At 37.3% G+C, this 26,312-nt stretch overlaps 1 pseudogene; it reads right to left on the bottom strand.

The window, feature by feature from the left end:
* Positions 1 to 536: 536 nt before the first annotated feature.
* Positions 537 to 25,809, bottom strand: LOC115066183 (uncharacterized; annotated as a pseudogene).
* Positions 25,810 to 26,312: the final 503 nt, after the last annotated feature.

Raw genomic sequence — 26,312 nt, 5'->3', positions numbered from 1 at the left:
CTTCCATTCATTTTAAATTAAGTTTTCAATTAAAAAAATGTTATCGTCGCCGCACCAAAACTATGTTACTCTTCACAGAAGCTTTTTATAGCATAAAAGGGAATCAAGATATCTTAATCTTGACTTGGATCGATCAGTTAGTATGGCAGCTTTATCCTATAGTGGTCCGATTTGGCGGTTCCGCCAAATTAGCAGCTTCAGGGGGAGAAAAGGACGTAGGCAAAATTAGATCGATATCTTAAAAACTGAGGTTCTAGTTCGCGTATATATAAACTGTTGTGTTACGTTGAAACTGCAACAGCATCTTCGAATGTCAATTACTAATTTATCTACCCATTTGGACTCAAAAGAATTATTTCCAACGTCTACTTCAAACATGTTAAAACCATCAATAATAAACGCTGCCGTGTATTGTTGGATATATTGGGATTTGTGATCAAAATTAAGGCAGATTGTAGGATAAAGACCTCAGCCCAGGTAATATGTAAACTTAAACATTTTTAAAAATAATTAGAAATCTCAATTAATATACTTTTTTTTTTTATAATTTCATTATTGCGTTTTATTTGTCAAAAGACACATCTATAAATTTAACTGTAGTCGAGCAATTGGTTCGTGAGAATGACATGTTTAATGGCGGAAGGTAAAATTTTTTTTTTTTAACTATGTGATGTTAATGAAGAACTAATATTGAATAATAAAGCCAAAAAATTATTCGAACGGTATTGTTCAAAGTCTCTGTCAAGTGAGGAAACCATTCGTAAGTGGTTTGCTAAATTCCGGAATATATGAGAACCGAAGGCGATGAAGCCACTCCTAAAGAAGATACAAGAGGAAAGATAAAGAAAATAATAGAGGAAAGTGATACTCATGAGGTCTCAATCGCAGCAATGCAAAATGCTTCAAATCAATGAAAACGATAGCAAATATTCTCGTTCCCACGACAATCGGGATCAATCTTGCTTAGATACAATGTAAATTTTTATGGCTGTACTGGTTTTATGGGGAGGATTTGATGTATCTTTAGCAATAACTTGTATATCAAAAATCCATGCATATCCTCAGAGGTATGTTATAGTTTTCTAATCTAAGAGCTCCAGTCGTATGAATCATGGTAAAAAAGATTTGTTTTATGCCTGTCTATACCAGCAACGATGGTTTCGGTGGAGGTTTCGCCGATATTATAAAATACTGTGTCGTTAACGTCAACATCTTCCGCCTGTGAATTATAAATTATTTATCTGTATATTACAAATGTTTTTTTACGACCAATATGTCCTTTTCAAATTGCATTATTTACAGAAACTCCTCCAGAGTACACAGCTCGAGAAAATATTAGCGCATTATCATCGACACCAACGATTATGATCATTTTTTATTAATTAAGTTCAATAAGAAAATTATTGATTACTCAAATCAAGAGCGTAGGCGAAAACTCGCCTAGCTCAAGTAGAAGAACCTTTCAAAATTAACTGCAACTAACCTATATTTAGAAAAAATACTATCACTGCAAATAAGGCGAAAAAGACAAATTTTCAATGTATTCTTAAATTAACAACTGTGTTGCTAGTAATAAAGTTGCTGCGTGCTAGTTATAAAATAGTAATAAAAGGTAGCAATGCAAGAAAAGATTGCTTGGACCTAAGTTATTTTTCTATTTTATTGTTTTTGCCCATAACCCCAACTTCAAAACTCAATGAACACTTAGTATTCAGATAGCAGATTTCTTCTATATATAATCTCACGATGAGTCGATACCTAATTCATCAGAATTTATTAAATATCCAGTATTAATATATTCAAGGCCAAATACGGCAGTAGTAAATATTATGTGTTTTACGCCCTATTTTTTTTGAGTTAACTACTAACAAAGAGAGCTCGGGCACTTCAAAGCACTAGTGTGAAACTTTAAACGGGTTTTTCTCAAAACTATGTCTTTTGAACTGGTGACAACTGTAACTCGAAAACCGCTCAGTAGATTTTAATGAAATTTATACACCTTTTACAATACATAAAAAACTCGGGCCTGATCGGAGGATTTTTATTTTTTCAAAAATTTCTATTTTTTGAGACCAATTAACTGTTGATTTTTTCCCAAAAATTTAGACAAGAATTTTCTGAGGCCGCCATTTTGTTAATTTATGAAAAAAATCCTCGATCAGGCCCAGGATTATCTATTTATAAAACTATTTTTTTTGGTCCGATTGATTTTAGAGAATCTCCAAGGATTTATGGTCTTCGTGCATCTGACTACCCCTAACCTCTTAAGGAATACCGGATATTCTGATCTGTCTATGCAAACGACTTTAAGATTCTGAATTTCCCTGGAAGAAGTGCCTCCGCCATCTACTGCTCATATACATGAATGGTGTGATACTATAAGTGGCATGTAATATATATAAATAAGACTTTTTCTTGGAAAATATAATATATATAACGGAATTTCTCTGTCTTAAGTTAAATGTGCCGTTATTGCTAAGAAAAAAATTCATGAAAAATTTAATTACCTTTTCACCAATATCGTTGTAATAAAAAAATTCTCTTTCTTTCTGAAAAAAAACTTCTGCCTGGTACATCTGGGATGTGTCGTTGTTGTGTCTAAAAACGACTTAACAAGTGGAATAACGTCACATTGTTAACTTGTATATTGACATTGCACACATTTCTGCATACTCAATTTAAAAATCGTATTTGTTGAGTTATTACGCTATTCAACTCCCTTACGACTTTGGCACTGAACTGGCTTTTTGTAGAGTAGGTAATCTTATTTGGATTTGGTAGAACCCTGGGCTGGTGGTGGCGACATTCTGGCACCTGAGTATGATGGGGTGACACCCATCAGAAATGGCTGCTGGGCTAATGTCGCAACTGCCTCCGTCCCGTTAAAACCCTGGCAGGCCTCAGAGTACGTTCCCCCCCCAGGTCAGGTGTCTGAGCAGCATGCAAACACGCTCGAATGGGCTAAGAGGATTCTGAGTGAGAGCGAGACCGATAGGTCACGACTCGAAACGAAGATACCTGAAACAGCGGTTAAGCGGCAGAGGTCACATGAGGGAGAAACTTCCCTTGGTAAGAAACCGCGAACGGGGGCTGCGCCAACTTTTAGCGAAATTGCTAAAAGCGCTGGCGCTAGAGTGCTTGGTGTGCTCGACCGTAGCAGAGAGGACGGTGCCATCTCCCACGAAGAGTGGAAGAGAGTAGCGGCGGCTATCTATTCAGTCTTCCTCAAGGTGGTTAAGGGAAACCCGGGGCCACCCCCAAAATGTGTAAGTGCCGGTTGGCACCATGGGCTGCACAAGCTGACAAGGTGTGCCGATGAAAGATCGGCCATCTTATATAAGGAGGCGGTATCTCAGGTGGGGGAGGTGTGGAAGGGAGCCAGACTGGAGGCCGTGGACAAAGCGGACCTTCCGCTTCGCCCTAGGGCTCGCGTCTGGTTGCCGGCTGAACCTTCCACTGCAAATGAGATTGAGGAAATCCTCAAGTACTGCAACCCCTCACTTCCCACGCATGACTGGAGGGTTATAAGGCTGGAGAGAACCGATGAACCATATCGGCAGGCATTGATAATGCTTAACGAGGAGTCCATCGGTCCTCTCAGTAAAACCAAGGGAGCCATCAGCTATGGTTTCGAAATGGTGGTGCTAAAGGTACTCCCAACGAATACCAGGGCGGATGGCACCCAAGCTGCAGATGCGGGGGAGAGGGCAGACGGCGTTAGCGATGGTCAAACGACCATGGAAAATGACCCAAACCTGTCGGACGTGGCGAGTTCTGGAGGCGGTTCGTCGATTGGCGATTCCGTCTTCAGCCTCGAACAGCTGTTCGAGGAGGTGAGGGTCGACCACGACATGAGTGCTGAACTGGCGCTCCTAGAGGAGAGTCTGGGGGATGAAATTTCTCCAGATTAATCTCCAACACTCAAAGGCGGCCTCCGCCAATCTACTGCTTCGTCTGGAGCAAGACGAAGCCGATGTCGTCCTAATCTAGGAACCGTGGCTGACTAGTAGCGGGATCTCTGGCTTGAAGACGAAGAGCCATAAGCTGCTGGCGACCAACGATGTAGGTAGAAACAGAGCCTGTATGCTGGTCAGAAATGAATTTCTTTTACCTAATTTTAGCAATGCTGACATAGTAACAGCAAAACTGGAGTGCGATACCGGAAATGTCTGGTTTATCTCTGCATATATGCCGCATGATGATGCGGTGGAACCGCCTCCCGCACTGCTAAGGAGAACCTTGGCGGAAGCGTCTCGGAATGGTGCCGACGTTATCATCGGCTCGGACGCCAACTCGCGACACTCCATCTGGGGCAGCTCGGATACAAATAATAGAGGTGAGTCGCTTTTTGATTTTATTGTAAGCGAAAATCTTCGCATTTGTAATAGGGGAAATTCTCCAACTTTTGTGACCGCATGCAGGGAGGAGTTTCTCGACCTCACCCTAGCCTCTTATGCGATTGCTTCGCTGATCTCAAACTGGAGGGTCCCCGATGATCACTCATTTTCCGATCACAGGTATATCGGTTTTAGTCTAGTCGGAGAAGGTCCGCCTAGGAAATCTTTTAGAAACCCTAGGAACACGGACTGGGAAGGCTACCGAAGGAGGCTTCGACAAACTCTTCCACGTGCACCGGGGGTGAACACACTGGGCACCGCCGATGTGGTGAACGGGTGGGTCGAAGTCTTCAGCTCAGCGTGCATTTCTGCACTAGAGAGCTCCTGTCCACTGAAAACGCCAAAGGGCAAAGGGAAACCTCAATGGTGGACTATGGAGCTCTCGGAAATTAGGGCGTCTTGTAGGCGCTTATTTAACAGGACCCGTAGGAGTGGGTTATCTGACGACTGGGCGCTGTATAAAACAGGTCTTTCGATATACAAGTCCGAATTAAGGAAGGCCAAGAGGATCTCGTGGAAAAATTTCTGCGAAAGAGTGGAGGGCTGCCACGAGTCCTCTAGATTCAGGCGCATTCTCGCTAAAAACCCAGTGCCTCTGGGTTATCTCAAGGACGTAAACGGGAGGTGGGCCTTGAGCAGTGAAGATACACTTCAGATGCTCCTCGATGCTCACTTCCCTAGCAGCACGTCCCCTATAGAGACATCTCTCGGAGAGTTGCACACTGACTGCACGGCTTTTGCCGACCTTCTGGATGAGCGACACTTGACATGGGCGATTAACTCGTTCAAACCGTTCAAGTCCCCGGGACCGGACGGCATTATACCAGCGCAGCTGCAGCAGGCTGTTAAGGTGTCATGCAGCTGGTTGCTACCGATCTATGCGAACTGCATCAGATTAGGTTACATTCCGGGGGCCTGGAGACGAGTCAAAGTTACGTTCATCCCGAAGGCCGGCAGGGGGTCCCACGTCACGGCCAAGGATTTCAGACCCATAAGCCTCTCCTCTTTTCTACTTAAAACTTTGGAGAGATTGATGGACTGGGATTTAAGGAGGCGCATTCCGAGAGACTACCTATCAGGAGCGCAACATGCGTATCGTAAAGGCAGGTCGGTGGATACTGCCCTGCACACTATAGTGTCGTGGCTGGAGGAAGCCATTGAAGCTAAGGATTTCGCTGTTGGGACCTTCCTTGATATTGAGGGAGCTTTCAACAACGTCTTGCCGGAGGCAGTCATAACTGCTCTAGACGGTCTTGGGGTTGAATCGTGACAGAGTGGTCGAAACAGAATGGGGCAGCGCGCGCGCGCAGCGAAATGTGAGCAGGGGAACCCCTCAGGGCGGGTTCTTTCTCCTTTTTTATGGATCCTGGTCGTTAACGACCTTCTTAAGAAACTAGAGGATCTGGGCTGTCGAGTGATTGCCTATGCAGACGATGTTGCACTTATGGTCAAAGGAAAATTCCTTAGCACCGTATACGAGCTGATGCAGGGATATCTCGGCGTTGTAACTAAATGGGCGGTCGGAAGTGGACTCACCATAAACCCGAATAAAACAGAAATGGTTTTATTCAGCAGAAGATATAAGATCCCAGTGGCACCGTTGCCGCAAATGGGAGGTATTTGCCTACAACCGGCAGATACAGTGAAGTATCTAGGGCTCATCCTGGATAAGAAGCTTTCATGGAAGCCGAGGAGAGAGCCAAAAAGGCATCGATTGCCTTATACTGCTGTAGAGGAGCTATCGGCAAAAGGTGGGGCCTCTCACCGAAGGTGGTCCTCTGGCTCTATGACACCATAGTAAAGCCTATAATGTTCTATGGAGTCTTTATGTGGTGGAGGGCTTTACAGAGGACCACAATTGCTAAGAAACTCGAAAGCGTTCAACGGGCTGCGCTCATCAGCATGTGCGGTGCATTAAGGTCCACCCCAACTATGGCACTTAATGCAATTTTGAACATAACGCCTGTTGATATTGCCGGAAGGTGTATGGCCGCAAAAGTGGCGATCAGGCTCAGGGAATCTGGGTTCCTAAAGGAGCGTGTCTCTGAACACTCAGACATCCTTACAAGCTTTGACTGCATCCCGGATCATCTGGATCAAGGAGTCGCCATATCAAACTCTCGCGGCTCCTTCTCTACCCATATACCGAAGAGGGAGCTATGGGTGGGCAGAAGCCGCTGGAGGAGGGGGGCGGTTAGCTTCTTTACGGATGAGTCAAAGCTTGGGGGAAAGGTTGGTGGAGGGGTTTACTGTCGGGAGCTCTCCATCAGCTCTAGTTTCAGACTTCCCGACTACTGCAGTGTCTTCCAGGCTGAGGTTGCAGCCATCAAGGTAGCAGCAGATCTGCTACTCCGGAGAGTGTCCACATTCAGGGAGGTGACCATTCTCTCAGATAGTAGAGCAGCGATACTAGCCCTGAACTCATTCACAGTGCGTTCAGGGCTGGTCGAGGAGTATCTGGCGGCACTGTCCCTGGCGGCGACAGTATTTTCTATAAGACTTGTATGGGTGCCTGGCCACAGCGGAATAGCGGGTAATTGCAAAGCTGATGAGCTAGCAAGGAAAGGCACCCTAGAGTCACTATCGGTAGAATGGGAACGGGTCGGTGCTCCGGTGTCCTCTTGTGTCCTACTACTGGATAATTGGGCCACGCGGATGCTTGGTCAACGTTGGGCCAGCATTGGTACTTGCGCGGTCGCAAGAGCATTCTGGCCAAGAATAGATCGCAGAAGATCCAACGATCTCTTTGCCCTCAATAAAGCTAGCCTCTCCTTAGTGGTGGGGCTTTTGACGGGCCATTGCCCTATTGGCACACATGCTGTAAGACTTGGAATCTTATCGGATGCCGCGTGCAGAAGCTGCTTAGAAGAAGATGCGGAAGAAACTAGCCAGCACTTCCTTCTTGACTGTCCCGCATTCGGGAGGTTAAGACTTAGACATTTGGGGGCACATACCTTCAGACATCCTACAGAACTGGTGGGTGTAGATATTAAATGCCTTTGCAAATTTGTATTGGCTACCAAGCGCTTTGCCGATCTGGAAGTCTGAACACGGGAGTTCTTTTTCTACGGCATCACAAAGGACTACGTACAGTCCACGTGCGATCTTTGATCAGCCATCTAACCTAACCTAACCCTAACCTAACGCTATTCATGTAAATGAGCGATACAAAAATAATTTCTTTCTTTTGGATATCTATCTGATATGTTGCAAATATGTACATTAGAGCGGGTCGATTTATCAGCATCCATACTTAACTGACTTGGCTCATATGTAGTATCATTACTCACTGATTGAAATGTTGTTGCTTGATCTAACACATAAAAGATCTACTCATGATTAGTCAGTAATTTTTCACACGCGTTTGCTATTATTGCAACTGTACAATAATTATTTCTTTCCTATATTATAATATTAAAGTATTAAAATATAGGAAAGTTCAAAGTTTTTTTTTTAATAATTAATGTGCACGCCTTTAGAAAACCTAACTCAAGAGTCTAATGCTTTAAATTGAGATAAAAAAAATCATTGCATTCTGATCTAAATTCTATTTAAGTGAAATTCCCGATTAATAGGTTGCATGAAAGATATATGTTTTAGTTTTACGATCTAGCATTCCGAGAACGATTTACTTCTTGAAAAGTTATTATGTTTATTTACATAGACGTTCATTAGAAATTGTTAGCAAGGGTAAAATAGTTAACTATAAGTTGGACTGTTCATTACGATATTATGCTTCTTATTAATTTAAAAACTATATAGTTTCTTCATGACATGAAGCAGGAATAGCTTTCTCAAGACGAAAGTCAAATAATGCCTCATTTCAAGTTAGTGTGAAATATCAACCGAAGGAAGTGGGTCTAAGTAATCAAAATGGACTCTGCTAATAACTGTCACTTCATTAAATTTTTTTAAACAATTTTTACAATTAACAGAATACTCTAATGCCTACACAATATTTCTAAAAATGTTTGATAGAAAAATACTTTCTGAGATACACGAAACTTGGATGTAATAGTCATGTATGGGAAATTTTGATGGTTACTACGAAAAAGAAATATTATAGGTCGACAAATTATATACCTATGTATGTACATACATACATAACGGGTGATTTTTTTGAGGTTAGGATTTTCATGCATTAGTATTTGACAGATCACGTGGGATTTCAGACATGGTGTCAAAGAGAAAGATGCTCAGTATGCTTTGACATTTCATCATGAATAGACTTACTAACGAGCAACGCTTGCAAATCATTGAATTTTATTACCAAAATCAGTGTTCGGTTTTTTTTTTTTTCGGACAAATTTTGTTCAGCGATGAGGCTCATTTCTGGTTGAATGGCTACGTAAAAAAGCAAAATTGCCGCATTTGGGGTGAAGAGCAACCAGAAGCCGTTCAAGAACTGCCCATGCATCCCGAAAAATGCACTGTTTGGTGTGGTTTGTACGCTGGTGGAATCATTGGACCGTATTTTTTCAAAGATGCTGTTGGACGCAACGTTACGGTGAATGGCGATCGCTATCGTTCGATGCTAACAAACTTTTTGTTGCCAAAAATGGAAGAACTGAACTTGGTTGACATGTGGTTTCAACAAGATGGCGCTACATGCCACACAGCTCGCGATTCTATGGCCATTTTGAGGGAAAACTTCGGACAACAATTCATCTCAAGAAATGGACCCGTAAGTTGGCCACCAAGATCATGCGATTTAACGCCTTTAGACTATTTTTTGTGGGGCTACGTCAAGTCTAAAGTCTACAGAAATAAGCCAGCAACTATTCCAGCTTTGGAAGACAACATTTCCGAAGAAATTCGGGCTATTCCGGCCGAAATGCTCGAAAAAGTTGCCCAAAATTGGACTTTCCGAATGGACCACCTAAGACGCAGCCGCGGTCAACATTTAAATGAAATTATCTTCAAAAAGTAAATGTCATGAACCAATCTAACGTTTCAAATAAAGAACCGATGAGATTTTGCAAATTTTATGCGTTTTTTTTTTAAAAAAAGTTATCAAGCTCTTAAAAAATCACCCTTTATAAGCCTCGGCTAAAAAGCAAGTTTAGCAAATGAAAAAATTGCAACGTGACGCATATGGGTACAATTTGATACTCTATTATTATTGATTTACTATATACTCTTACGTAATAAACGCAGGCCGGAAGTTGATGTTTCACGTAAAGACTAGATTGCTTCTGATTTTCCTTAACAATTTTTAAATACTCATAGACATCTGTGAAAAGTATTAGTGAGAGATAAGTGCAGAATTATTTTATTTTTTAAGTTTTAAATTAGCACACTTTTGTTACTTATTTTGAACGTTATATCACCAAATTCGCCACCATCTGGGTCATATGCTTGAAATAAGGGCAGACGTATTAAACAATCTGCTTGATATAAAGGCTCATTACTTTTCTGCAAAGTGTAACTAAACAATTATTGGTTTTGGTATATCATATGTTTATTGTTTTTCGTTTGGAACTATACAAAAACTAAATACCTTAACTATTGGTCATTATTTTACGCAACTAAGCACCATATCTTCTCTAATAATGTTTATGACTTTATAACTTGTTTGTAAAAATGTCGACGTTATGTGTTTGACTTTTGTATCGAGATAATAAAAGCTATTTTGCATTATTCACAATTAAGAGTTTAATTGAATAATTGAGTTATATATGTATGTAAATAAAGGGATCCACATGGATACACTTTAATAAGGAGTAGACGAGTTAAGATATCTGACTTATAAAAATAATCAAAAATAATATTTTGATCTACATGGAAATGCATTACGTTACAAGTTTGAGAAAGTTTATGTACTGTAATATATAAATAAATATGTTATTAAGTAAATGTGTCTATATTCAAATTGTATGTATATTTACCAAAGTCTGATGGCTTTATTGGGTTTGGGAAACATTATTTTTGGGGCGTGAAAATTATATGCATATAACCAATACATATGTAGAAGAACTAGTCAATCTGGGTGAGCCATTATCAAATGCAGCAATTTCAATACGCCAAAGCCCATAATAACCCTTTAAATTCTTGTTAGTGATTAAATATCCATTGTTGTCAATTCGGAATAAGTCGTTGTAACTTTTTACATGAAAGAAAGTATGTCAAGAAACGCTAAATGTGCTTAATTTACAGATATAAGTTTTTTATTATTAATATCATACTAATATTATAAATAAATGCGAATGTAAGTTTGTTTGTTACGCTTGCACGCAAAAACTACTTAACCGATCATCTTGAAACTTTGTACATGTACTCTTGAAGGTATTAGAAGTAAAATAGGGTACTTTATATTAAAAACAAAAAAAAATTTTAAGAAAGATAAAAAAAATGTTTGTCAAAAAATCGTCAAATTTAGCTACTTCAACGCCATCTAGCATTACAGTAATGAAGTTTCAACCATGAATACTGTAATACCGTCCCACTGTATTACCGGCGGTGACGACAATATCTAATTCAATTGAATATACATAGTTTCAACTGTTTCTAATTTTTATATATTTATTGTTATTTTCTTTTGTCGTTAAATACAATATAAAACTTTTTAGGTAATCCGTAATTTTTGTGGTTAGCTGTCACTTTATTATTTTGGATCTTACTCGCTGATGTTAATTCTTACTCTGCATTTCTTTGAAAATGCCTCGAAAGCGGAAATCTGGTCTATCCAAAAATTCATCGCGGGTCCGTGCCGCAAAAGTTGCACGTACTCGCAGTGGGGAAATAAAGAGCTTTGATAATAGCTGGGTAGTGCCCTATTCCCCGAATTTGTGTAAATTATTCAATGCCCACATTAATGTCGAAGCTTGCAATTCTGTGTGTGCAATTAAATATATTTGCAAGTATATCAATAAAGGAAGCGATCAGGCGATCTTTAATCTGCGTAATGAAGGTGCTGTACAGGCCCTCAATGAAATACAAACATATCAAGCAGGAAGATATGTATGTCAGTAGCAATGAAGTAGCATTGCGGCTTCTTGGCTTTCCATTACATGAAAGATATCACTGTTACACATCTTGCAGTACACTTAGAAAACAGACAGCGTGTCTTTTTTGACGAAAATACCTTTCAAGGCAGGATTTTATCTCCTCCTAAGACCACACTGACTGCCTTTTCCACCTTTGTCAAAATGATACTTTTGCAAAGGCATTATTGTACTCTGAGGTTCCCCGTTATTATACATGGAACAGTTCAAAAAAAGAATGGCGTCGTCATATTCATGGTAAACCTGTTCAAAACCAACCTGGGGTTAAAGCATCGGATGCTCTTGGTCGTGTCTATACCGTACATGTTATGAATTTTGAATGCTTTTGTCTACGCATGTTGTTGCATCATGTTAGAGATCCTATTAGCTTTTTTTTAAGCATTTTTTTTAATATAAAATACCCTATGTTACTAATTGAAGGTAGAGTACAAAGTTTCATGATGATCCGTTAAGTAGTTTTAGTAGTAGCTATAGAAGCTTTAAACCGAACTCACCAGTACTTGCGAGATAGTACAGATATAATGGGAGGCATGGTAGTTTTATTGGATGGTGATTTCCGTCAAACCCTCCCAGTGATTCAGAGGGGGACACCAGCAGATGAAATTCAAGCGTGCATTAAATCATCAAGCTTATGGTTGACAGTTGAAAAACTCCGCCTGAAAACGAATATGAGAGTGCATCTTCATAATGACGTGAAGGTGTTGAAACTTCATTGTCTGTACTAATTTTTAAAAATTGTTGATTCCAGCAAAGCAATAAAATTTAGTTATCATATTGACTCCATTCTATTATTATACCCTTACCCTTTATCTCTCATACTTATTTAATGGCTCCACTGCGGGCGAAGCCGCGGGTAAAAAGCTAGTAATATATATAGGGTGATTTTTTAAGAGCTTGATAACTTTTTTTTAAAAAAAAACGCATAAAATTTGCAAAATCTCATCGGTTCTTTATTTGAAACGTTAGATTGGTTCATGACATTTACTTTTTGAAGATAATTTCATTTAAATGTTGACCGCGGCTGCGTCTTAGGTGGTCCATTCAGAAAGTCCAATTTTGGGCAACTTTTTCGAGCATTTCGGCCGGAATAGCCCGAATTTCTTCGGAAATGTTGTCTTCCAAAGCTGGAATAGTTGCTGGCTTATTTCTGTAGACTTTAGACTTGACGTAGCCCCACAAAAAATAGTCTAAAGGCGTTAAATCGCATGATCTTGGTGGCCAACTTACGGGTCCATTTCTTGAGATGAATTGTTGTCCGAAGTTTTCCCTCAAAATGGCCATAGAATCGCGAGCTGTGTGGCATGTAGCGCCATCTTGTTGAAACCACATGTCAACCAAGTTCAGTTCTTCCATTTTTGGCAACAAAAAGTTTGTTAGCATCGAACGATAGCGATCGCCATTCACCGTAACGTTGCGTCCAACAGCATCTTTGAAAAAATACGTCCAATGATTCCACCAGCGTACAAACCACACCAAACAGTGCCTTTTTTCGGGATGCATGGGCAGTTCTTGAACGGCTTCTGGTTGCTCTTCACCCCAAATGCGGCAATTTTGCTTATTTACGTAGCCATTCAACCAGAAATGAGCCTCATCGCTGAACAAAACACGCGCGCGAAACACATTTCGAACCGAACACTGATTTTGGTAATAAAATTCAATGATTTGCAAGCGTTGCTCGTTAGTAAGTCTATTCATGATGAAATGTCAAAGCATACTGAGCATCTTTCTCTTTGACACCATGTCTGAAATCCCACGTGATCTGTCAAATACTAATGCATGAAAATCCTAACCTCAAAAAAATCACCCGTTTTCGATCAGATATGTTGAACATTATTATTTATTATTATTAATATCTATTATTATTATTACATACACATATGTATATAAACTTTTTCAACGTTTTGTCATGCGATTACACAAATTTTTAAATTATACATTTCTATACCTTTCCGGATGTCATATGCTGTCCGTCCTTTAAAATTATATTATAATTCACGATATACATTTTCGGTATATCGCACTGTATGTTTTCGCTGACGCTTAATACGCCACTCAAATGATTTATACTAATCATTCCATCTTCAATAAAGTTGTCAATTGAGCTGCAATTAAATTTTAATTTATGACATTTGAGTGGAATTACTTCAGTATTTGAAATAATCACTCACCGTAAAGTAAAAGTAACATTATTATTGCCAGGGCCATCTACTTGTATGTCAAATGCGCAAATAAAACCTGTGAATTAAAATTACCATGAATTATACAGCTAAATATTAGACATATATTTACAAGAATCTCCCTTTAATTACCTATTGGAGTATGGATAGCTTCCCTTTCTGGTATACTTTTAAACACTTCCACAGAGCCCGGTTAAAATTGAGGGGGATTGTCATTGACGTCCTCAATGTGAACCAACAATAAAACTTAGTAAATGTTAAGCAATCGAGAGAATCAATATTTATATAAAACGTTTTTTTATAATAAATTTTTGAAACATTTTAACCCATTAGCAGTGTCAAAAATATTATTTTGAAGGATTGCACTTACGAACTGGAGACATTTTTTGGAACATTAGTAATTGAGAGTCTACCCAAACTAGATTTTTATCGAACTATTATATCTTTCAATAAAACAGGTTTAAATTATAATTTTGATTTGAAAGAGTTACTGCACACTACTTTGGAATCAGAAGACTTTGTAATGATACTCAAATTATTACCCAATTTTATATGTTAAAACGTTTATACGTTATTAACTTTAAACAAACCTGCTGCGGAAGCATCATTGATTTCTTGATGGAAATCTATAGCTTCAATCACCAAAACGATTGTGTCATATACTTACTTCATAATCTATTAATCGATCAAAATCTGGATTAACACGTAAATATCCTTGGACTGTGTGGTTTCCACCGATGATTTCAGAGTCAGTTTTGAAACATCTATTAAAAAAAGGTATGTTACTTATGAGATAATATATTGACTTAATACGGACCTCATAAATAGTTCTTTGGCAACTGGCTATCCACTTTTGGTGGCATTGGATTTGTCCCAATTGATTTCAAGGCTCAATTTAGCAGTCGCAGCAGTTTTTCGACTACAAAAATTGATGACAAATTAAAAAGAACGCTTTTAAAACTCGCCGAAACGATAAACATTTTTACTAAATAATTGACTTATAGCATTATTAATTTATACAGGTTATTCCTATCCACACTCAAAACTGGAGTCTCGTCGTTAATATCCAAAACATTAATGTTTAATTGCTCAAAAGAGCTTTGCAGTCTATTGCATATGATGTGACTAATGAATCTACTGCTTTTGTTTGTAGCACCACAGTCCTTTGGCATTCGTAGTCCAAAATGTTATCTCCTCTAAGAGTAATTTTCGCCCGCATTGACTTCAAAACCAGCAATACAATGTCTATGTTAAAAAAACGTTATGTGTGACTTAGTTACAGTTATTTTGTATTTTAATTTCACTTACTATATACATACATTACAACGTCATCAACATCAATCGAAAATAACTGTGTTACATAGTATATGTACCACTGCTGCTGTTTTCGAAAACATTAATATCGTAAATTCCTTTCTCAAACGTTGGCCATTCATCGTTCCAGTTAACAAGTTCAATTTGCAATACAGTAGAGATTTCCTAGATCTTGGGTGATAATCTAATACAGCACAGGTGATTAGGTGGTTAACAGAGGGTTTTGTATTGACAAAACTTTATTTTAAACAAGTAAGGAAGCGCTGAGTTGTGAAATATTGTCAGGTGTTGACAAAATTATATATTGCAAATTGTTGTTTATGAAATCGACATTCAGTATTCGTGAATCCATGAATGGATTACAGTCACATTTGGCATGTTAATAAACTAAATTATAGGTTACTTACCTCTAAATTAAAACTACGCCACTAATTATTCTCATAGTCCAAAAGGTCCGCAGGTACAACGAATATTGAGAAATTTGTCGTTTGATAACCTTGTGATGGCATTAATGAAAAGGCTTTCGAATATTTCGAATCCACTGATAACCAAACTTCGAAAGTACCATTTTTACTCTAAAAACATAAGCATTAAATAAATTCACTTAGCTTACCAAGCCTTTGTCAGCAAAATCTTTGAATTGTGAAACATCCAATTTCGAATCCAATAGTTGAATGCTCATTGGATATATACGAGTAGCTATCTCTGGGATATGATCGATAAAATCTTGAATTACAAACATTGATAAACTTCGAATAGCTGAATTGAGATTGTTGTATTTGGAAGCACATGACTAAAATGGTGATTTTAAAACAAGCTTTACATTTAACATATATGGAATTCTTATAATAAATACTTACCCAAAATGCAAAAATTTGCTGATTCTTTAGGTCTCGATCAATGGATAACACGTGTAAGATTCCTCGCTCAGAATCGATGTTCATTAAGTTCGAATCTGCAAATAAAATTGTGATCAACAAGACAATTATTTCTCGCATTATACAAACTCACAATCCTATTGAATTTCTAGTCGATAGCATACTGGTGCATCAATAGATGTACATATGTACATCAATAGCCTTCAAGTAGAAGCACTGTTAAATAAATTAGGACTTAGTTAATCGCAAGAAAATATACATACTTGTACAACTACAAAAATGAGCATAACCAGAATAGGCTTATACAATTAATCATATATTTATACTTTTGTAACATATTGCTGCAGAATATAATAGTTTTGCTCACCTAACGGTTGGTTTTGATACATAAACTAATCGAGATAGATGTAAGATCATATGTACGTACATACATATGTATATAAATGATAAGGAGACAAGACGAGATGAAATCCGGCTAACTGACTGTTCGTTCGTCTGACCGTGCAAGCTGTAACTTGGATAAAAATTAAGATGTCCAGATAACTATAACTTGCCGTATATTAAGATTTGACAGAACTAATCATTATAAGAAGTGGCACATGTGATTTTAAAATATTCCAAAACTGGTCGTAGCCCGGCCACCAAATAAATTTAATGTATTTATGTATCTTTCGCACGAATAAATCCACATTTACACAGGATAAATTATTTTAAACTGTTTACCACTCTCCATATTACGGCTTTGTTAAATACTCCTAAAATTACGATAAATCAGAATTTTAATTTTACATCCAGGCTGATACAAGAGAGCTTGGCTTACATAAAGATTTTAAGGTAAAAAAGAGACTTTTACATGTTACATACAACTATTTATACACAAAAATAAACTTTCAATCTAATTAAAAAGTTTATGTTATAATAATGGTATATATATAAATGAACCGGTGACTGCCTTTTCACTTATCTTTTCACATCACATTACGACACAAAACTGTAATTTGGAATACGTTAGAAGCCTTTAATTATAGAACCAAAATTCTACGGAAAGACTTTATGTGAGCTGGTGTCGAAATCGTGACGCCGCCCACATTTTGGTGAAAGTCCATATCCGGGTTCCTAATCGACCAATTTCAACCGAATTAGGTGACATTATGTTTACATTCCTATGTTATACTGCGTAAATGAGTGGGGCCACGCCTACTTCTCATATAGTATAACACACTTTTAAATTCCATCTGATATTTTCACTTTCCAGTATAAAAATAAACCATCAAAGAATAATCGTATATCGAATAAAACTTTGCACACGGCTAACTTTATCTGATAACTTGATCTTACCCACATACAATTAATATTAGAATTTTCAAACATCCAGTTAACTTTACTCTTTATATAATGGCGATGCTATGTGAAGTACTTTAATGAAACTCAGATGGTATTTTTTTTATTGTAAATAGTAAATATAAAAATATGTACGCGTATGATTTCCGCCTGAGTTTATATCGTTTAAGTCTTTCGAAATGTGCGATATTTTAAATAAATTATAATAACAAATTCTTTTAAAAATTATAATATTATGTTAAAGGTTTAACTAAATGTGAATGTAGTTGGCCTAAACCTTGGTCTAAAACTTACATCAAGTTTTCCACATCAACCAATATGTATAAAATTTAACCTCTTCGGTTAATTTTATGTCTTATACGATGATGATTTTCATTTTTACTGACACGAGGTTAAATATGGCAATTAAACTATGTGAGTCTATAAATAATTCGTCTGTCAATGAATGCTTAATTTTCTCCAAAAATTTTTATAATCCTGCAATTAAACTAATAAACTTCATAACGATTTTTGAAAATTATCAGTACAAGAGCATCCGGCCCAACTAAATTGTAAATCTAGTCTATATTTTAAAATGTTGGGAAGAATTTGTGGATCTATCTCAAAAGTTGAAAATAGGAGGGATTTCTTTCAAAAAGGACATATTGGTATGTAACTGCTTCCAATTGAAATTTAATTATACAAACAAATTGTTAAAATATGAACTGAAATGAACTAGTCGCCAACTCTACAAAGGTCATTCCGGTTTATAAAAGTTATTTTGTTTCTTCAATAAAGACAACCTACATCCTAAGATCAGTAGACCTCATATATTTATTCATGATTACAAGCAGAGTGAAAACATGTTCTTGGTTTTACTAACTTTCGTTATACTCTATTATCCTGTTATTACATACATTAGTTTTTTAGCTCTTAAAAGGTTTAATGTCAACCATATTCGACACTAACATCAATTTGATATTAACGGGTGGGCCATCTAACGTTTTATATTTGAATTATCTATATTTCGGCATTAAAAACGTCAAATACCATTCGGAAAGTGACAGATATTCAGTAAAAAGTCTAAAATTTACGAAATGGGTCGCTATTCACTAGAAGAAAACTGGGAAATATTGTAAATAGAAACCGAGGATGGTCAATTTTACCGAAATATCATCTTTTTGGACGAGGCTCATTTCCACCTAGATGGTTACGTTAACAAGCAGAATTGTCACATTTATGGCACAGGACGGCGCTACGTGCCATACAGCAAACGCTACTGTCAATCTTTTACGCCCTATCTTCAAAAATCGTACAATCAGCAAAAGAAATGATGTGAATTCGTCCCCCAGAAACTGCGATTTAACTCCGATGGACTATTTTCTGTGGGGAGCTGTTAAAGATAAATGTTACGCCAGCCATCCAGAAACAATTCAAGATCTAAAGTACGAGATTCAAGCTACTGTAGCTGCCATAAGGCCTGAAATTGTTTTCCACAAATAAATTTCATAATTCTAGAGGGCTGAAGCCCCCCCCGAAATAAGGAAATTTTTTAAATAAATCGCAAATAAAAAAGATTTATCACTGACTGAATCTTTTGAAACTCTTATACACAACTCAGCTCAAACCTACAACAGTCGTACGCAACTACACTAGACGGTGACTGAAAACTTATCAAAAGTCATACTCAAGCGTTGTACAGATCTCCATCTTGATATGGCGAAGTTGGTTGGACAGGGATATGACGAAGCAGCAAACATGTAAGGGCATTTAAGTGGAGTGCAAACCAGGATAAGACAACTGTATCCAAAAGCACGATATGTTCATTGCGCTAGTCACCGATTGAGCCTTGCGCTTTCTAATACTATGCCATTACCTTCAATACGGAACTGCCTTGGTACTGTCAATGAAATAGGAAATTTATTTAGAAACCATTCAAATGCAAACAGAACTTTCCAGGACGTTATACAGAAGCACGCACCAGAAAGCAAAAAAAGACGACTTGTTCGCCTTTGTGAAACAAGGTTTATATAAAGGCATAAAAGCATTATAAGCTTTGTGGAGCTTTTCAAATTCATTGTACTAAGTTTGGAAATAATTTCGAGTAAGACATGGTCCATTTCGTCTAAAGCATCAGCCTTCTTAGCAGCGGTAGAGAAAAGCGATTTTTTGCTTAGTCTATTCGTCTGTGAGCAATTGTTCAGCTTAAGGCTGCCACTGTCTGTGCAACTCCAAGAAAAATCTATGGATTTTGTATCAGCAATGAACCGAGCCAAAGAATTAATAAGAACTCTGCACCAGATAAGAGAAACAGCGGATGGTTTTTTCAACGATATTTTCCAAACAGCATCACAAATGTCTAAAGATCTTTTTAACATAGATCTTGTAGTGCCTAGAGTGACTTCGCGTCAAACTACTCGTGCTAATCCACCTTGCACAACCCCTGAAAGCCACTTCAGAGTTACAATATTTATTCCATGCGTTGATGCTCTGATTCAAAACATGACAGAACGTTTATTAGTGAATGAGGATATACTCTCGTCATTTCAAATTCTACTCCCATGTTTTGCTGCAATTGATAATGCCGAAGAATTAAAAAATTTAACTATTTACTTCGAGGAGCAAATATCAATGACAGCATTAAAATCAGAGTATCGATTGTGGTGTGCCAGCTTATCAACAATAGATCCAACCATAGAAGTGTTGAAATTACTACAACATTGCGATGCAACGTATTTTAAAAATATTCACTACCTGCTTACAATTTTACCAACTCTTCCAGTAACGACCGCTTCCTTCGAAAGAACTTTTTCAACCTTAAAAAGAATAAAAACTTTACCACGCAGTGTGATGGGCAATGAGCGGCTGAGTGCACTTGCTGTTATTGCAGTGCACTGGGATATTAAAATAGATCCAGATGAAGTAATTAATGATATGGCAAGCAAGAAGAAAAGAAAAATATTACTTATTTAAGTTACAACTACCAAATAATTTAAGTAATATGTATATGAATTTATATTGTTTTTTTTTTAATAAACAGAAAATTTAAAGTGTATATATGTTTTTACTTCAGCCCCCCCGAAATGAAAAGCTGGCTACGGGCCTGTGGCCAATGTGCGATTTATACGAGTACAAGTGCCCTTAGCTATTAATCCCCTCTGTCAAATTACAGTTCTATGTACATACATATAAACATACAGTGATGAACTAAAGTATTGGCACAGCAAGATACCTTGACTTTAGCACTATTTTTTACCACTTATAAAATAAGTTTTGAAAACCAAAAAAATTCCTTAGTTAGGACGAGTAATTATTAATTATATATGCTTTAATTCATTTATTTATCTCTTATATTTATTTAATAGTAATTATAAAAGCAAAAAAAGTGCTAATTATAGCGAAACAAAAGTATTGGCACACCCTATAAAATCAGACAATTTCGGGTAATTTTTATTAATTATGGCAACTCTTTTTTAAAGTACCGTTATTTATACATAAGCAAATGTGTTTTTGTAAAGAATCAAACTTCAAAACTCAGTGTGCTTTTATTTAATAGTTAAATTTGCTTAAATTTTATTAAAATGGGGAGTAAAAAATGTGAAACCAACGAATCTCAGCGGAAAATAATATTATATTTGCACAATCAGGGTAAATCGTACGCCGAGATTGGCGAAATGATGGACAGAAGCCGATATACCATACGGAGTATTATTCAACGTTTTGGAGATACTGCATCTTTACAAAGCGAAAAACGAACAGGCAGACCTAAGGCTTTAAGTGATCGCGAACGGAGTCAAATAGTCAGGAAGGTAAAAAAGAACCCCAGAATATCATCCACACAAATCTCTGCGGAAGTTAAAGAAGAGATGGGAAAAGATATTCATCCAATAACAGTCCGGAGGACACTGCATGAAGCTAATTACAGTTCTCGCGTAGCTAGACGTAAACCTCTCATTTCAAAAGCGAACCAAACGAAGCGTACATAAGCAAGTCAAGGGACTTTTGGAACAGTGTACTCTTCTCAGATCAGAGTAAGTTCAATATATTTCAATCTGATGGTCGGCAAACTGTGTAGAGAAAGCCTAATACCGAACTGCAAAAAAAAACCTTGCTGCTACTGTAAAATATGGCGGTGGAGGGGTAATTGTGTGGGGTTGTATGTCCGCTGCAGGTGTCGGTGAGCTGGAATTCATAGACGGCATTATGGACAAGAAATATTATATGGAAATTCTGAAGAGAAATGTAAAACAAAGTGCCGAAAAATTGCCAGAGCCATTCACATTTCAACACGATAATGACCCGAAGCATACGGCTTATGATGTACGCATGTGGCTGGCACATCACATAAAACATACATTACCGCATCCCCCTCAATCGCCCGATCTTAACCCAATAGAACATTTGTGGGAAGAACTAGATAGGCGCGTTAAAAAGAGAGCGATATCAACAAAAGCTGAGTTGAAGGTGGCACTAATGGAGGAATGGCAGAATATTGGCGCAGAAACGACACAAAAATTGGTTTCATCAATGCCAAACCGGCTGGAAGCAGTCATCAAGCAAAAGGGCTTGGCCACAAAATATTAATTTTATATATAGTTTACTACTTTGTTATTGTTTTTTTGTATTTTTATGGAGTGTGCCAATACTTTTGTTTCGCTATAATTAGCACTTTTTTTTCTTTAATAATTACTGTTAATTAAATATAAGAGATAATTAAATGAATTAAAGCAAATAACGGGTGATTTTTTTGAGGTTAGGATTTTCATGCATTTGTATTTGACAGATCACGTGGGATTTCAGACATGGTGTCAAAGAGAAAGATGCTCAGTATGCTTTGACATTTCATCATGAATAGACTTACTAACGAGCAACGCTTGCAAATCATTGAATTTTATTACCAAAATCAGTGTTCGGTTCGAAATGTGTTTCGCGCTTTACGTCCGATTTATGGTCTACATATCATTTCTCATTTCTGGTTGAATGGCTACGTAAATAAGCAAAATTGCCGCATTTGGGGTGAAGAGCAACCAGAAGCCGTTCAAGAACTGCCCATGCATCCCGAAAAATGCACTGTTTGGTGTGGTTTGTACGCTGGTGGAATCATTGGACCGTATTTTTTCAAAGATGCTGTTGGACGCAACGTTACGGTGAATGGCGATCGCTATCGTTCGATGCTAACAAACTTTTTGTTGCCAAAAATGGAAGAACTGAACTTGGTTGACATGTGGTTTCAACAAGATGGCGCTACATGCCACACAGCTCGCGATTCTATGGCCATTTTGAGGGAAAACTTCGGACAACAATTCATCTCAAGAAATGGACCCGTAAGTTGGCCACCAAGATCATGCGATTTAACGCCTTTAGACTATTTTTTGTGGGGCTACGTCAAGTCTAAAGTCTACAGAAATAAGCCAGCAACTATTCCAGCTTTGGAAGACAACATTTCCGAAGAAATTCGGGCTATTCCGGCCGAAATGCTCAAAAAAGTTGCCCAAAATTGGACTTTCCGAATGGACCACCTAAGACGCAGCCGCGGTCAACATTTAAATGAAATTATCTTCAAAAAGTAAATGTCATGAACCAATCTAACGTTTCAAATAAAGAACCGATGAGATTTTGCAAATTTTATGCGTTTTTTTTTTAAAAAAGTTATCAAGCTCTTAAAAAATCACCCTTTACAAACGAATGAATGTTTGTTCGTTAGTAATGCTAAGAGAACGGCTGAACAAATATTGATGAAATTTTCAAGAGAATGTTGTGTGAATCGGGGAAGGTTTAGAAATAAAAAAACCTGTATGCTTTTCGTAAGGAAAAGTCGGAAAATTGGAAAATTTCACACAAAGTGATCAATTACAGCTTGAAATTTGTCACGATGCCATGAAGAGGTCGCGCTTATATCGGTCGGCGTTCTTTTTGGTATCAACATACATTAGCAGCCCAAGGCACATGACCGAGTACTCCCAGGATGCGATGACATACGTGCGGTATTATGGATCACGGTCAATCAGCAAGCGATCGTCACGATGTCACAGCAAGACTTTTCAAACAACAGTTTCGATGGGCTTTATCTTGAAGCAACGTGAATATATACATATATGGATTAGATGCTAGATGTACTCTGTTGAGTGGCAAAAGAAAGGTTTGCGCTCACACACATTCTTCTCTGGATTGTGGATGGTGGATGGTGGTTATACCAGATCAAATTGATGAAATCATTTCTGCGGAAATTCCTGATGCAGAGAAAGATCCAGTATTATACGAAGTGATAAAAACCAATAAGGTTCATGGACCTTGTGGGCACCACAATCCCACTTCGGTTTGTATGTCTCACAATAAATGCACGAAACAGTATCCACGTGCTTTTCTTTCGGAAACACAAACTAGAAATGATGGATATCCACTCTATCGGCGTTGCTCACCAGACGACAATGGCAGAACATTCAGCATCCAATTTAGAAGAGTGAATATCGAAGTTGGCAACACATGGATCGTACTATATTCACCATTATTGTCTAATTCACATTCTAAACTCATATCAATGTTGAGTATTGCAGTTTAGTGTAATCGATAAAATACGTTTGTAAATACGTCACCAAAGGAAGCAACATGGCGGTTATTGGTTTTGAACGATACGGTCGATAAGTAAACTGCAATAAAGCGCTTTGTAATTTTGCAATTCATGAACGTTTTCCGACTGTTGTGCGTATCGCAGTTAATTTGGAGAATGGCCAAAGAGTGTATTTCAACCCAATTAACATTAATGAGTTTTTGCTCAACTTTTGTCAGTGATCCGTTTGCGAGGACACTCGGAAATACCTTGATATTATACATAGAATGCATCGTCGAAGAAATAATTACGCAAAAAGCAAGGGCAAGCAGTAGATGGACATCCAGGTGTGTTATCGACTAATGCATTAAAACGGATTTGCACAATCCAACCGAAAAACGACGATTCTTCTAATTATCGGTTGCTACTAATAAATGTACGCGGTTCAACTTCATTTGAGTCATTGCGTACTGTGAACGATACGGTGTGCGCAACTTTTTGAGAAGCAAGCCAGCAATTACAATTGCTGGAAAATGATAATCACTGGAATGCAAATGCCTTCAAATCCGCGTCTATTATGGGATACGAACAAAAATTGCATAGTCGAAGACATTTTACATCGCGAATACGCTAATTATTAGCGTCAATTCAATGGGTCAATTCCGGTTGATGCTTCCGGTAGTTTGCTATCAATTCCATCTGCCTCTTATCAATTCACGAAAGATGAACTCATCACGAATGTTCGGACATTGGCCAAATTATCGTAACTATAATTCCTTAAGTGCACGCGAAATGTTAGCTGCCAAAAGTACCGATGTTGATGACTTAAACTGAAAGATTCAAAGTCAAATTCCGGGAGACTTGCGCTGATACAAATCGATCGATCGTCTTGACAATGAAGACGACGCCGTGAATTATCCAGTGGAATTGCTAAATTCTTTGGAGAGACTTGGTATGCCACCGCATCATTTGCGTCTCAAAGTATGTTTTGTCGTTATTATGTTTCACAATAAAACTGTGAAATGGAACCCGACTGATTGTGATGCAGCTATCGAATACTAGGGGCAGAATGCTTGATTCTTCGAGTTCCTTTGAGATCCAACGATTTACCATTTCAGTCAAACATATTCAGTTTCCAGGGAAAATTTTATTTGCATTACAATCAACAGGACAGGATAGTCGTTAGAGGTGTATGGCATAAATCTGGAAATGCTATGTTTTTCGCACGGCCAAAAATACGTGGCGTGCTCACGAGTTGGAAAACTATCTTCTCTGTACATTTAAGCACCGGAACAGACACCAAAAAATGTTGTTTATAAAGCTGCGTTACATTGAAAAAAAAAAATAGAAATGATAAATTTAACTTTCTTTACATTTCAAAACACAAAATTTCACGCAGGAAAACGGCTGCGGGGTCAGGTAGTTTATATATAAAATTGTTTAAAAAATGCTCTCGAGCAATTTCAAAATTAATACAATCCCCCTTTATCGTCACTTTCTCTGCCACCAATATACCCCGCAAAATGATTTCCAACTTTCCACCTGTATTTAAACCGTTAGTCAAAATGTGTAATATTTTAATGAATCTAAATTGAAAAGCTTTCTTAAAAATTACATAATTGGTTGTCGCTAAATTAGAATAGAATTGGTCTATACTTTTGTCTACACCTGATATCCCAAATATTGTTAATCAGACTTATATAACATATTATGTATGTACATATGTATGTATATCTGACTAAAATCCGTATTTAACTGATTAATTTCACTGTGAATACACAGCTACTGTAGTTGCTATCGTGTCGTCATACTTGTAGATACGTTAGGTAGTTTCACATTACTCATACTCCCAACATTTTTCGTACGAAGAAACAATAGTATGAAGGAACATTTCTAAAAATATTTTCCATTTCCACATGTGACAAGTTCACTTCTTTTTAGGTGAATTACTATACTGACGACATTTGGTCTTTTTTTATGTATTCCTTAAATGTTTTTAAATAAGTTGTTATGGTTTCTTTTTTTTGCCATTATATTAATGACATGATTCTATTTTAAATTGAAAAAAGCATGCATATTGACTACAGAATAAAAAAAATTACCTTCTATTGCAAATTGTATATGTAGCATATGTATTGCCAAAAGCACTTGCGTTAATAACTTTAACACTATTATTATTTAATTTTTTTTTAAGAATGAACCCGGAATATTTCCGTTTTCCAATCGCGTTTTGTCTCACACGAGAAAGTGATCTTTCCCAAATGTCATAACAGATTTACTATAAAGTTCAATGCAGAAGTTTCCATTTAACCAATATATAGTATAAATTACAAGCAGTTATCAGTTAGAAATTCAGAGTTATGCATGTATGTAGAACACATATTTTCATTAGATGAAAATCCGATAAAATATATCAAATTTGTGTTATGATTTTTTTTATTCATTTATCTACTTAAATTTAAGTGGCACACTTAAAATGTAAAATTTTGCCCAAAAATTGGCTCAAATGTCATCGTATGGGAAAATTAACACAAATTAAACTGACAAAATCAACCAAAGTAACGGATCAGCATTCGAGTATGAACAAAAATGTATTACTAGTTGTATACGAGTACAGTAATTTTTTTAAGATTACTTTTAAAAATATAGACTATGGTAATATGCAAAAACAAAAA

The sequence above is a fragment of the Bactrocera dorsalis genome, chromosome 2 (assembly GCF_023373825.1).
Source record: "Bactrocera dorsalis isolate Fly_Bdor chromosome 2, ASM2337382v1, whole genome shotgun sequence".
Classification (NCBI taxonomy): Eukaryota; Metazoa; Arthropoda; class Insecta; order Diptera; family Tephritidae; genus Bactrocera; species Bactrocera dorsalis.
This window is presented reverse-complemented; position numbering and strand designations above follow the sequence as displayed.